Genomic DNA, 12,275 nt, shown 5'->3' with positions numbered 1-12,275 from the left:
TGCTCCTTTTGATGAATGTCTCATTGTAATCTGGAGATGATGGATGCGAGGTGGATAAAGCCTGGTGTGTGTGTTTGCGGCTATTTCGGAGAAATGAGGGATATGAGGGCCTCTCAATCCTATTCTTTACACAGCGAGGTGTAACGGTTCGGAGCAAAGGGTTTTAATGGCTTTCAGTTGTTATTATTCTCTGTGTCATGACAGCTTGATTGTGCCTGCAATCTTATTTCATTGCTGGGCATTTGTATGCACCTCCCTTTGCCACCTTGCACAGCTTTGTGTTGTTATGGTAATTTTCATGAAGTAGATTGCATGAAGTAGATTGGCGGCTCCACTTGGGTCCTGTCTGCGGGAGAAGCGTAATAATCATAATGAACACATCTCTGCTGTGTGCAGGGTTACAGCTAGGGACCAGGTGCTCAGCTGCCCCTCTGGTGCAACATTAAGGCAAGAATGAAGTGCGTAATTTCAGTCTTTAGTGTAATTTTACTGTCCATAACCATAAGTTCATGATCATTCATTTTGTCTACTCTGGGCATCTGTCTGTCCTGGAAGAGAGATACCTTCTCTCTTGTTCTATCTGTTAAAAGGGTTTAATGTTTTTTCTTCTTCAGGGAGTTAGTCTTCCTTAGGTCTTACGACAGAGATGACAAATGTGTTGGAAAAGCCCTTTGAGCCAAATTTGTGATTTTGGGTTATCTAATAACAATTGACTTAAAGCATGCACAGATGTCCCTTTGGGACATATTCCGGCACAATTATTGTTAACAAACACCACTGAAGCATGAGACATCCTGTACTGTGTTACTGCATCACTGTGCCTCACTGAATTGTGTGAAGATCTGCTGTGTTTGCTTTACAACACAAAGAACAATTGTATTATGACACAAAACCGGACACAATTGACTTGATTTCTTCAGACACACTTACCAAAATGACCATGATCGAGTTTTTATTAAGGGTAATAAAAAAAACAGATAAGGATATGAGCAAATAGTCTTTCTTTCCTACATAAATTTGAACCTTTTTCAGTTATTTTTTGTGACCGACAAATATACTGAGCAGCAAAAATAAAACTCCTGGGAATTTATGTTGCTCAATTCTCCGCCTCCCAATGTTGGTCCAATGCCAACGCTCAGTGCCAAAACAGGAAGTAGTGTGTTCTTCATGTGAGGAGGAAAGTAAGAGTGTCATGGGCACATCAGACTGGAGTTTGTGTCCCAGATCTGCAATCACTGTTCGTTTGTTTATCAACTCACCCATCTTTCCTTCAAGTGTTTTTGATGCCTAACCCTACCGCATACCTTAACCATAATGTATTTGCCATAATCATGATATCTACCTAACCATAGTCATATTAAAGTTGCCATTTGCAGATATTGTAAAAAAAGAATGAGAATTTCAAAACGTCTGCATTGGACGTAATCTAAGGTTTCTCTTTCTGGCAGTTGATGAACCAGTTTAGGCCTTTACAGATGTATTGGCCTCGGCCAATTCATCAGTCAAGCTCTAGAACTCAACCATTTACGTCAGTAGTTATGTAAATACCATCTGCATAGTTATGCAAAACTTATCCTGCTAGAATCCACATTTGCCATTAACAGTATGGAAAGAGAGACAAGCACATTCTTTCAAACAGCACTTTTCAATAGCAACGACATAATAAGGCGTTTCAAAGAGGATTCAGTTTTCTGCGGCAGCCTCATTCAGACACTCTTCACTTGAGCAGCTAACCTGTGGCTTCTCCTCTCGGCGAGTTTTCCCCAGAGACTTGAACACACTGTACAAGTGCTGCTTCTCAAGGAGCGATAACGCGGGTTTGCACCGCAACTTGAAAACGAATTAACGGCCGCAACCGCCCTCGAATTGGACAGTGGTGAGTCATTTCAGTTGTGCAGTGAGTGTAACAATCGTCAACACAACTTAGTTCCACTCACGATCTTCATCACGGCCTTGACCCGATGTTGAAAAGCTACGACTGTGAGTCACACTGTACACTGGACACTGTACAAGCATGAGGCATCAGGTTTAATGTTGGCATTTCCTGTGAAGCACTTTCCAGTCCAACGTATCATTCACTGATAAATCTGATAAAAGGACTAAAATATGGAGAAAGGTACGATGTTAATCCATTCATACATGAAGATATTCTAATAATCACACATTATTTGACACAAGGACAATCCCATCATCCCACATCTCTAACCCATTGCACCCACTATACTATCATTATCATTAGTAGTGGCATTGCTTGCTATTGCCGATACCATTACTGCATTTGTTATCATTGTTATTCTACTCTATCCACTTCTGCTGTTATTAGTAGTCGTCATCATTTTGTCATCATTATTCTGCTCACTACTCTCATTATATAAATAGTTTCTGTCATATGCATTGAATGTGCTGTTACACGTGTGTTCATTCTGTACACATGACATCTATTGCACTTGTGTCCATCCTGATAGAGGGATTCCTCCGCTGTTGCTCTCCCGATGTCAGAGTCCTGGGACAGAGGATGTCGCATGTGTACAGATTAAGCCCTCTGAGGCAAATTCGTGATTTTGGGCAATCCAAAATAAATTGAATTTAATTCAATGCCTATTCGACACATATACGTCTGATAAAACTGCCTTTGTTCTGAGCCTTTTCTATTTTCTCACTTTTCCCCTCACCTGAATAGTTTCCCTCCAGCTATGTGTGCATCCGCATGCCTATTTTCAGCGCTGTGGCTGTGCACGTTGCACGTGCTTGCCTCAAGGTGTATGTTTGTATATGTGTTTCGAGGTCTGCAGGCTTGTGTGTTTTTGCATTACAGTATGTGTGTGTGTGTGTGTGTGTGTGTGTGTGTGTGTGTGTGTGTGTGTGTGTGTGTGCATAACATGGCCTCATGAACCCCAGCACCTGACGCCAGGCCAGTGAGGAGTATCGCTGCCATCTGGTTGGCCCTGAGGGAGTCCCCGGGCCACCCAGAGCTGCTCGCCCCGAACAGGTAACCCATCTGACATCTCCGACTCATCTTCAACCCACCAAACGGCAGATAATGAGGGGACGACAGCTGGCCGAGGCCCCCCCCCCTCCACCAAGACCAGGAAAACTGCAGACTGAGCTTTTCAGCAACATAAGCAGTTCTGTGATAGTTTCATCTGGACACATTGCTGCCTATGTGTGTGTGTGTGTGTGTGTGTGTGTGTGTGTGTGTGTGTGTGTGTGTGTGTGTGTGCGTGTGTATGTGCATATTTTTCCTTCAGAGTCAGGGAGATCCGTGCATCGCACTATACAGCCTCTTACTCCACAGTCACATGTGTTTTGATCTTTCACCTGAAGCAGAAAGCAACAACACAACTCAAGAATGAGGCTGTAATCACAAAAAGGCCCTGGATCACAGATTTGTGAAGGAGTGGCGTGCGGCTGCGTCATGCAGTCTACAGATGGCAGTGTTTCAAAGGAAACGTGGGAGTGTGTGCTGTGCCTTTTTTTTATCTGGAATTCTGAATGAACATAAAAATGCGTATGAATTCACTGTAAAAGGTTGTCTTTAAAAAAAAGAGATCCTGACTGTCTCAGTCTATATCTGACTGGGTGAGTGAGCCAGCATGAGAGCTGCTGTGACACAATTCTTCCAATTTAGATTTTACCTGAGAGGATGTGAATACGTCTCAAAATATAAAATATAAAATACAACCCATTTGTACAAGCTCTTACAAAAGGCTGGGTCCAATTCTTTTTAATATATTCGAATTTTCCGTTGAATCTGTATTACCTGTCTTACATTTATGGATAATTTCTTGATATTAAAAAGGATGCATTTTCATCTGCCCTGATATAAATCACAGACACTTCGAAGGGTCCACCTAATGCCAAAAAAAGACATGACATGTATTGCAGCGCGCTCAAGTTGTGCCAAAAGGATGACGCGACGGAGGTTGGGTCTAAAAGCGCACACTGTACGTGAGGTGGAAGTGAACTGATGGGTGACTTCATGTAGCACAGGCATCGAGAGAGAGAGAGAGAGAGAGAGAGAGAGAGAGAGAGAGAGAGAGAGAGAGAGAGCGATCAATCCCTGAACGCGGCGGGAGGGTCACTTGATACCGTCTCCTTCTCAGTGGCTGACGGTGAGTCGCTCTCTGCTGTCCAAATGACTTTACGACTTCGTGTCGCGTGCAGGAGGATAAATGAATGAAGTAGTTTGTCTATAGCTGCTGTCTTTGTTTTTGCGTCCGCACACATTCACGGACGCGGAACGTTCCCCTTTTCTAAAAAAAACAACAAAAAAACAGCAAAATAACCGGATCTGTGCTACTCATGAATGAGTCTCCTCTTACTTCAAGGTGAGTAGCCTCTCCTTCGCTGTTAGTAGCTGAGCGGCAGCCTGTACGTGCACCCCAGCGCGGCGTGCACGAGGGCAAAGTTGGGTCGACTTTACGCGCGTCCGGGGCGCAGTGAAAGGCGTGGGTTGCGCACACGATATGAATCGAGGTGTTTATATCAAATATTATGTCTCCGTCGGGGGGCACCTGGAACAACCGACAGATGCGGTGGACCGGTGCCTCAGCTTCAGCACCCATCACAGACCTGAGGCAGAGCAGCGTTGTGTTGGTTTGGTGCCAAACGTCATTGCATCATCAGAAGGATGCCTTGCACTCACAGCCTTCCGTGGCACAACTCTTTACACTTGTGGATTATTCTGGGCAAGCGCATCAGATATCAGTGGTCATCAGGAGAATACCAGAGTGAAGTATTTAGCCTGGGCACAGTCATTCCCCCGCTGCTGCCCTGTCTCCTGCCTCCATGCAGCCGGAGCTCGTGCAGCCTTGGCAGCCTGGCCAGAGCAGAAGCCAGCGGGACGCTGATAAGGATGGGCAGGAGCTGAGATAGGAGCCCGGGCCTGGGAGAACCGAGGCACGCGCACACACACACACGCACACACACGGCTGTAGCGGTGCCAACCTCGACAATGCTGTTGACCAAGTGCATCTTTGTTTCGAGCCCCTGCCTGTGTGTGTGTGTTTGGCTGCTACATAAGTAGAGGGGGTGAGGAGTGCAGGTTGTTGGATTCACGGCTCTTTGACTCTCACTCTCATGCAAAACCACATGAACCCCGTTCCCCCTCTGTATGCTCTCTCTCTCTCTCTCTCTCTCTCTCTCTCTCTCTCTCTCTCTCTCTCTCTCTCTCTCTCTCTCTCTCTCTCTCTCTCTCTCTCTCTCTCTCTCTCTCTCTCTCTGCTCCGGCTTATCTGGTCGGCCAGTTGGACTAGCTTTTATTCTCCTGGCCCCTCCAGAGTGGGTAAAGCCTCTCTTGGAGAGAGAGAGAGAGAGAGAGAGAGAGAGAGAGAGAGAGATTGGTTTTTTTCCCCTCAACACATTCATGCCAGTCATGCACTTTATCAGTTGCCTGCTAATTTTAGAATGTAAATGAATCTCCACATTAGTTCATGTCTCTCACTCTTTTGCAGCGTTTGACGGCAATAAATGAAAATGAGGTTTTGGGTGTGATGATTGCTGTTCATCTGAAGGAGTTTCAGTAACGCAGTTGGGGTTTATCCATCCTTAACTCCTAGACCCATTTTTAAAGGGTCACTTTATCCAATTTCAAAAAGACATATTTCTTCCCTTACTCTTTGTGGTTTCAAGCCATACAGTTACTTTTGGTCTGACATCTCTGGGTTTTAAAATATCTGTCTCTGATATATTCGTGCTGTCACATCGATACAGCAGAATCTATTTTTATGGCAATTGACAAATTCAAAATCGGTGTATATTTTCAGTAATAACCACACAGGCCTCACTGTGACTAGTTTTCTACTTTCAAAGGAACAATATTCTGAAATCTGCAGTCTGTGGATCATCCAGTGTGATCCGGATATAGCTTCTGGAAAGACAAGTCGCTATTGAGGTTTTCAAATGTCATTTTTCAGTGTTTTGAGAGGCACAAACTCATTTCCACTCTTTATTTTCAGGGCAGCTATAGTTACAGGTATTAGTTTAACAGATGGACATAGTTCTAAAGTTGGGTGACCTCACCCTTTAAGGTCCTTTATTCGTACTGTTTTCCACCAGTCAGACAGATCCACTGGAGATTAGACTAAAACGCGTCCTATGAAGCATGGATTGTTCGTTGGCTCGTTCATTGATTTCTATCTGCCCAGTGTTGTATTTGTTACCCGTTTTTTTGGCAATGGTAGTTTTGAACGCGGATAGATTGCAGGTGAAACTGCATCATGTTGGATGCTGTTAAACCCGGAGACGACGCAGGACCAGCGTGGGTGAAGTAATTTAGAACATCTGTCAAATTCACCCACAAGCCAGGAAGAGTTATCTCAGGCTTCCACGGACATTAATGAGCTCTGGTGCACGTTTGAGAAGACAAACAAACAAATAAATAAATAAGAAGAAATTAGTAACACAACTCCATAGCTTTTGATTGATATGACCACCGGTTCAAACCGTGACATTGATTGTAGAGCAATCTGAACGGGATGTGGTGGGTCAGGGCAAAGGCGAAGCGCAGTCGCTGCTATACATTAGGGGAATTAGTGTATGCAACGCAATTACACGGTGTGTGAGTGCACAGCAGCTCAGTACCGCTACCCATAGCGGGAGACCCTCCACCTCCAACCCCTCCCCCATCACTACCCCCGTCTGCCGACAGAGACCCTGATTAAACACGACTGGTCGGATGCTACACATGTAGCCCGAGGAGGAAGGAGGAGAGCCCTCTGGAGCGTGTGCGTTCGTGTTTGCGCGTGCGCGCGTACTGAATATGCGAGTGCGTACACATGTGGATTTACTGGTGTGGCTCTGCACAGGTGGGCACACATTAGATATAGCATCCAGGAGAGAAAGCGACGCAAGCATACCAAACCGTCACCGACGGGAGGAAGAAACGGAGAGAGAAGAAAATGCTGCACGACCGTTTTACGCATGTCGTCCTCGCTCTTTTCTCTCCGTCGACCCCCCCTCTCGAGCTTCCCGCTTCCTCTATTGTTTCAGTGTGTGACGCAGGCCTGGAGGGAGGTGGATACACAGGTAGATGAAGGTGGAGAACAGGGATGAAACAGAGGAGATGAGGACGTGATAGGTAGCAGGAGTGAGAAGGACGAAGAAAAAAAAAAGAGAGAGAGAGAGAGAGAGAGAGAGAGAGAGAGGTGGTAATTGACAGTGGAGGAGAGAAGGGAAAGGGAGGAGAGGAACAAGTGGAAAGCGTGCAGCTCACCTGCCAGATGGCAGCTTTGGCAGGGCTCAGCATGCAGAGATGGCGGTGTTGCAATATGGCGCACCGCCTCCAGATTGTCGCACCGGTGTTAATACAAACAGTGTAATAACTTTGCTGATGTGTGTGTTTTGCATTCTTTTCTCCGGCACATGGTTGTTAGCAGGCAGCATATGGCTGAAAGGAAAACTGACAAAGTTGAGGGAAGTCACGTGTGTTTTTTTTTCTTGGGAAAGAGTTGACAAGTTTGAAGAGTTTGTAATCTCTTTTTTTATTTAAAGGGGAGTTTTACACACGAGGATCAGTTTACTCACCATGAGCAGTACTGCTCAGCTTATTTAAACAGCTGTGTATGCTTTCTGTGGCTTAATGTCTGAGAAAATAGGTGATGGTTATCTCAGGTCGGGCTTGAAGACTACAGACTTTTAACAGAAAGTCTGGGATACAAGCTCGGGTCGTGGAGCTTGAAAAGAGGTGTCTCTTAAAATATGCTATCAAGTTACATTATGAGAAATGCAGCATCCACTGTTGACTCATATTAGGGCCTCTTTCGCATGATAACGTCTGCATTAAGCAATGGACTACCGGTTTAAGGGGACACAAGCTCATTTTCAGCTTCATGTATTTTGGGTTTCAACTAGAACGTGTTTAAATGATTTCATGTTCAAAAAACATTACTTTTCTCACACTGTCCGTCTGAATATACCTGCATCCTCTGTCAGAAAATCTAAGTTTTAGCGCTCGTTGCTTTAAGCCCCCCTCTCGAAATTTCTCTTATTTCTCCGTTTTTGGGTTGGTAGCCACTCAAGAGATACAAATGTATGCGCACAAGCACTGTCAAAGTGAGTTTCTCATGATATGTCTAGTTTAACTCGTCTTTCATGTCCAACGTGGATGGTGCCAATCTTATGATGACGTAAGAATTTTTGGGGGGAAAATTCAAATTAACTGTCAATTGAGATTTGAGAATCTAATAAAGAAATATAAATCCACATATTGGTGACGGAAAATGCATTCTATGACATGGAAAATGTATGGAAATTGGTATTAATGCGGTGGAGCCGTGGCAAATCAGTGTCACTTCACTGAAAAGCTTCTACTTCCTTCCATTTCATCAAACGCCTCCAACTCAAATCTTTTTTTCATTTCTAAGAAAATCTTTGCTGCACTTTCTTCATGGCACGGCAGTAGAAGTATTGGTGAAATTCCAAATCAATAATAACATCAGCGAATTTTCAAACAATCACCAGTCCCTTCACAGAAAAGTTATACAGCATATAGATAGAAACATCTTTGTTTCAAACCAACTGAAGTGCAGTGGGAGGAGGCTACTAGATTACTTCTCCCGTGAGACTTTTTTTGCTGACAGTCTTTGGGGGAATATTAAAGCCACAACACAACACTGAATGACAGATGGGCTCGTGTCAGGAAGTAAGTAAGTAATCAGTTACCTACAACATGTCCCAGACTACATCCGGCACTTGGCGGCCGCAAACCATTTTCTTAATAGACTTAGAGAATTCAATGTTAATTTGAGGACCAAGTCCTATCAAGAGGGACAGGTTTTAACGATGGGAAATGTTCTCTGCTGTTTAAATTCAGTTTTCCCCATTGTGCTTTAACCCTTAAGGAGCTTTTGTAAAAAAAGAAAAAGAAAACTGCGTCCAATTTGCCTTCAAGTGAATTTCTATTTGATGGAAATAGTCTGTTCACAGTCCTGGTAGACCTCCGTCCCACTCGGGTAATGTAATTTGAACCAGGCTGTCTATTTCTGAACACTGAGGAAATGTATCTGCGTTTGTCCAAAATCACAATCAGAGACCTTGGAGACATGGATGGTGTTTCAGAGTATAGGTCAGAGTTAGGCCGACCATGGAGACGGACTGAGATAATCTGGGCAGATGCTTGTATTTGTACAGCTTTTGGGTGAATGGCCACCAAAGGCCTTATTTGCGCTGCGGATTCGATGGGTTTTGGAGCAGATACTTAGCGGGGAAGTTGTCGAACAGTAGAACATGCATCGTCTCTCCTCCTCTTTGCTGTTTCTCCCCCCCCCCCCCCCCGCTCGCTGCCTATTGCCGTCTCCTCTCGCTCACAGTGATTTGTCAGCAGTGGAGGTAGCAGCTGTTCCTTTTGCATTGTAATTTCTTTGATCGTAATTATTCGTGCCAGCTACCTCCAACCTTGGCATCCTCCGCCCCACGAAGCCATATGGGTAGAGAGGGAGGAAGCCGAGGAAACGAACAGGCTTCTTTTGGAATAAGTTCTTTGATTTCTGTGTGCAGTGGTGGATTATGTGCTTCACAGCTTCACGTGGATGCTCTGCATCGCTGTGTTTGATTATTTTTCTCATTCATGCACTCGCTGGGGTCTGGTCTCTGCCAAATGTATGTTCGCTGTCACGTCTCCATGATTTATGTATGCGAAATCAATATAGCCCCGCACATCTGTAACTGAATCAGCCGGAGCAGGAATATAGCTCTGTTCTTGAGAAAAAGCAATGTCAACTCGGACGGGGAAACAAAGACAGAAGCTCTGAAGATTGGAAGCAGACAATACAATTACAGCCACGCTAGAGGAGGAATTCCAGGCTGGTAGTTATTGAGCCACATAGAAATGGCTAAGAGAGAGTGCTTTTACAAATAAAACACAACTGGAGAGCCGCTCTGTGCTTGTCTCTGGGCTCCAGAGTACAGCTCACATTTCACCACCCTCATTCTCTACTCCCCTCAGCTGCACTGTCCACAGATCACTCAGAGCCGCGGTCAGACTCCTCTGTTTATACCTTGTTCTTCCCATTCTTGCACTTAAGCGATGTTGAGGATGAGGGCTGCTGGGCAGACGCTGCAGCGCTGCGTGGCTCCAAAGAAAGCGCAGCTCGCTCTGTCTTCTTCTGCGGCCGCTGAATTATAGAAGACCTCCTATTGCACTCGAGCTGCGTAGGTTGTCATCACAGTGCTGGAGGTCACTTTGACTTTCCCTTCTATGCTCATCATATATGCAACGCGAGGGCTTCAGCAGTCGAGAGACTGCTTGAGGTCACCATTAACCAGGGAAGACCGACAATGAGATTTATGGAAGAGGAGACAGAGCCGAGAGGAGGGGAAGAGAGGAGAATGCCACGCATGGCTAAATCTGACGGTGACAGCGGCGCCCTTCATCTGGTCCCGGCTCTTAACAGCAATTTCAGATAAAGCACTGTATCTGCATGTATAATGCATGCGCCCTAAGATAATGGCATGCATTGCAGAAGGAGGCTGCTGACTGTGTTGTGTGGTGATGTGTCGGAATTGGTCCCCTATGTCACATTCGCCTCTGCCCAGGCCCCTCGTAGCATCCTGCGCTTATTAGGAGCAGAGCGCGTTGCGATGACATAGTGCTGTTTTACTGTTCCCAGCAGACACCCGCCGCTACGCTACTATCAAGATTAGTGGCTAGCTGGAGAGTCCTAAAGCGTGCAATCTGACCAATAAACTAAACAACAAGTACGGGAGGGGAAAGGCAATTAAGGTTGGTTTTTATGAACATAAAATCATGCCGGGGTACAGAAGAGTGTTGGAATCATTAATCTAAATATACTGGTTGTAAGATCCCCCCCGACTGGGGGAAATGTCTGGGGGAAGCGCTGCTGTTTGAAATTTACATTGCAGAACACAATAATTCAAATGAACCACAGGCCAACTGTCACAAAATTTCAGTGCGCGGCATCAAAGTGGAGATATCCTGTAGGGATCTACAGTGTGAGCATCCACGCCACACACATTATGCCCTGTGAGGCCCCGAGTCTGTGTTATTGTGGAGGGGGGGAGGGGGCTCACAAGGAGCGGCCAATCACCCTGGGGTGCCCCTCCTCAACGCGGCCACAGATAAAACACGGTGGACTGGTCACAAAACATTGCTTTTTCTAATAAACCCCACTGGTCCCATGTGATTCAATATGACATTCATTTATAAGTCATCCTTAATGAAGACGGCATTTTCATGTCCTAATTCCCAGACTCATCACTGTAGGTACCAGAGACAGCCCGTGGCTCTGGCTTGCTGGCTCCCTCCTCCCTCCTGTCCCCGCCACGTTTGACCTACTTCTGTCTCCACAACATTGTAAACAGATCTACTAATTGCCTTCATTTATTCATTTGGAAGTCAAGTTCTGTGGCGGCTGGCGCCCTCCCAGCTCATTCATGTGTAACGAGTACAACGCTGGCCCTGCCCCCCAATGACTCGTCCGTGTGTATTTGTGGGAAACCCCAGACAAAAGTATCCCATCATGCCATGTGAGCTTACTGTAAGTCGATATTTTACTGTGCCTTGCTGAGAACAGCTGCAGCCACAACTTCTTCCCCAAATCTGAAATCATCTCTGAGAACGGACTTTATGAACTGACCCGTCCCTGAGAACACGCACACAAAAAAACCCTGTGCCTTTCTGCAGCCGGCTTGAAATCACGAGGACAGAAGCCGTTATGAGTATTGTAGTTCAGACGCTTTTCCACCCCCATGGTCTTATACTGTTATTGCTTTTTTTACAGCCTTATCAATCTTGGCCACAAAAAACAACTTTTTTTTTTATCACCTCTGATGCTTGCGACAATGACTCCCATTGTTGACTATGTGTGAGAGCAGAGGGGTTTCTGCTGACCTTTAGAAAGATCATGGCACGGTCTGTCCAGTGTTCCTGATCTCACACAAACCTATAACCTACAATCCAAAATAAGATAAGCTTGAACGGCATACTGTTCCTGCTAAATCTGTCTTTCTTAAAAGTGAAAAACAATCATGTTGTGCCATCTTATTGCTATGTTAGAATACAGAATACAGAAAGAATACAGATGTTTCTTGACATCATCCACTGGGTTTTAATTGGGTTTTCTAAACCCATGATGTCTCACAATGGTGCAATCTTCACAGTTTTTCTTACATACTATCAGTAATATTATCAGAATTTGTGAATTTACCACAAGACAAATGTTTGCTGAGCCCAGCTTCATGCTATCGAACTTGAGCGAGCTTTGAAACTGATGCACAAAGACAACCAAACAAAGAAATATCCCATTAGAACATTTGAG

The sequence above is a fragment of the Melanostigma gelatinosum genome (genome assembly GCF_949748355.1).
Source record: "Melanostigma gelatinosum genome assembly, chromosome: 3".
Classification (NCBI taxonomy): Eukaryota; Metazoa; Chordata; class Actinopteri; order Perciformes; family Zoarcidae; genus Melanostigma; species Melanostigma gelatinosum.
This window is presented reverse-complemented; position numbering follows the sequence as displayed.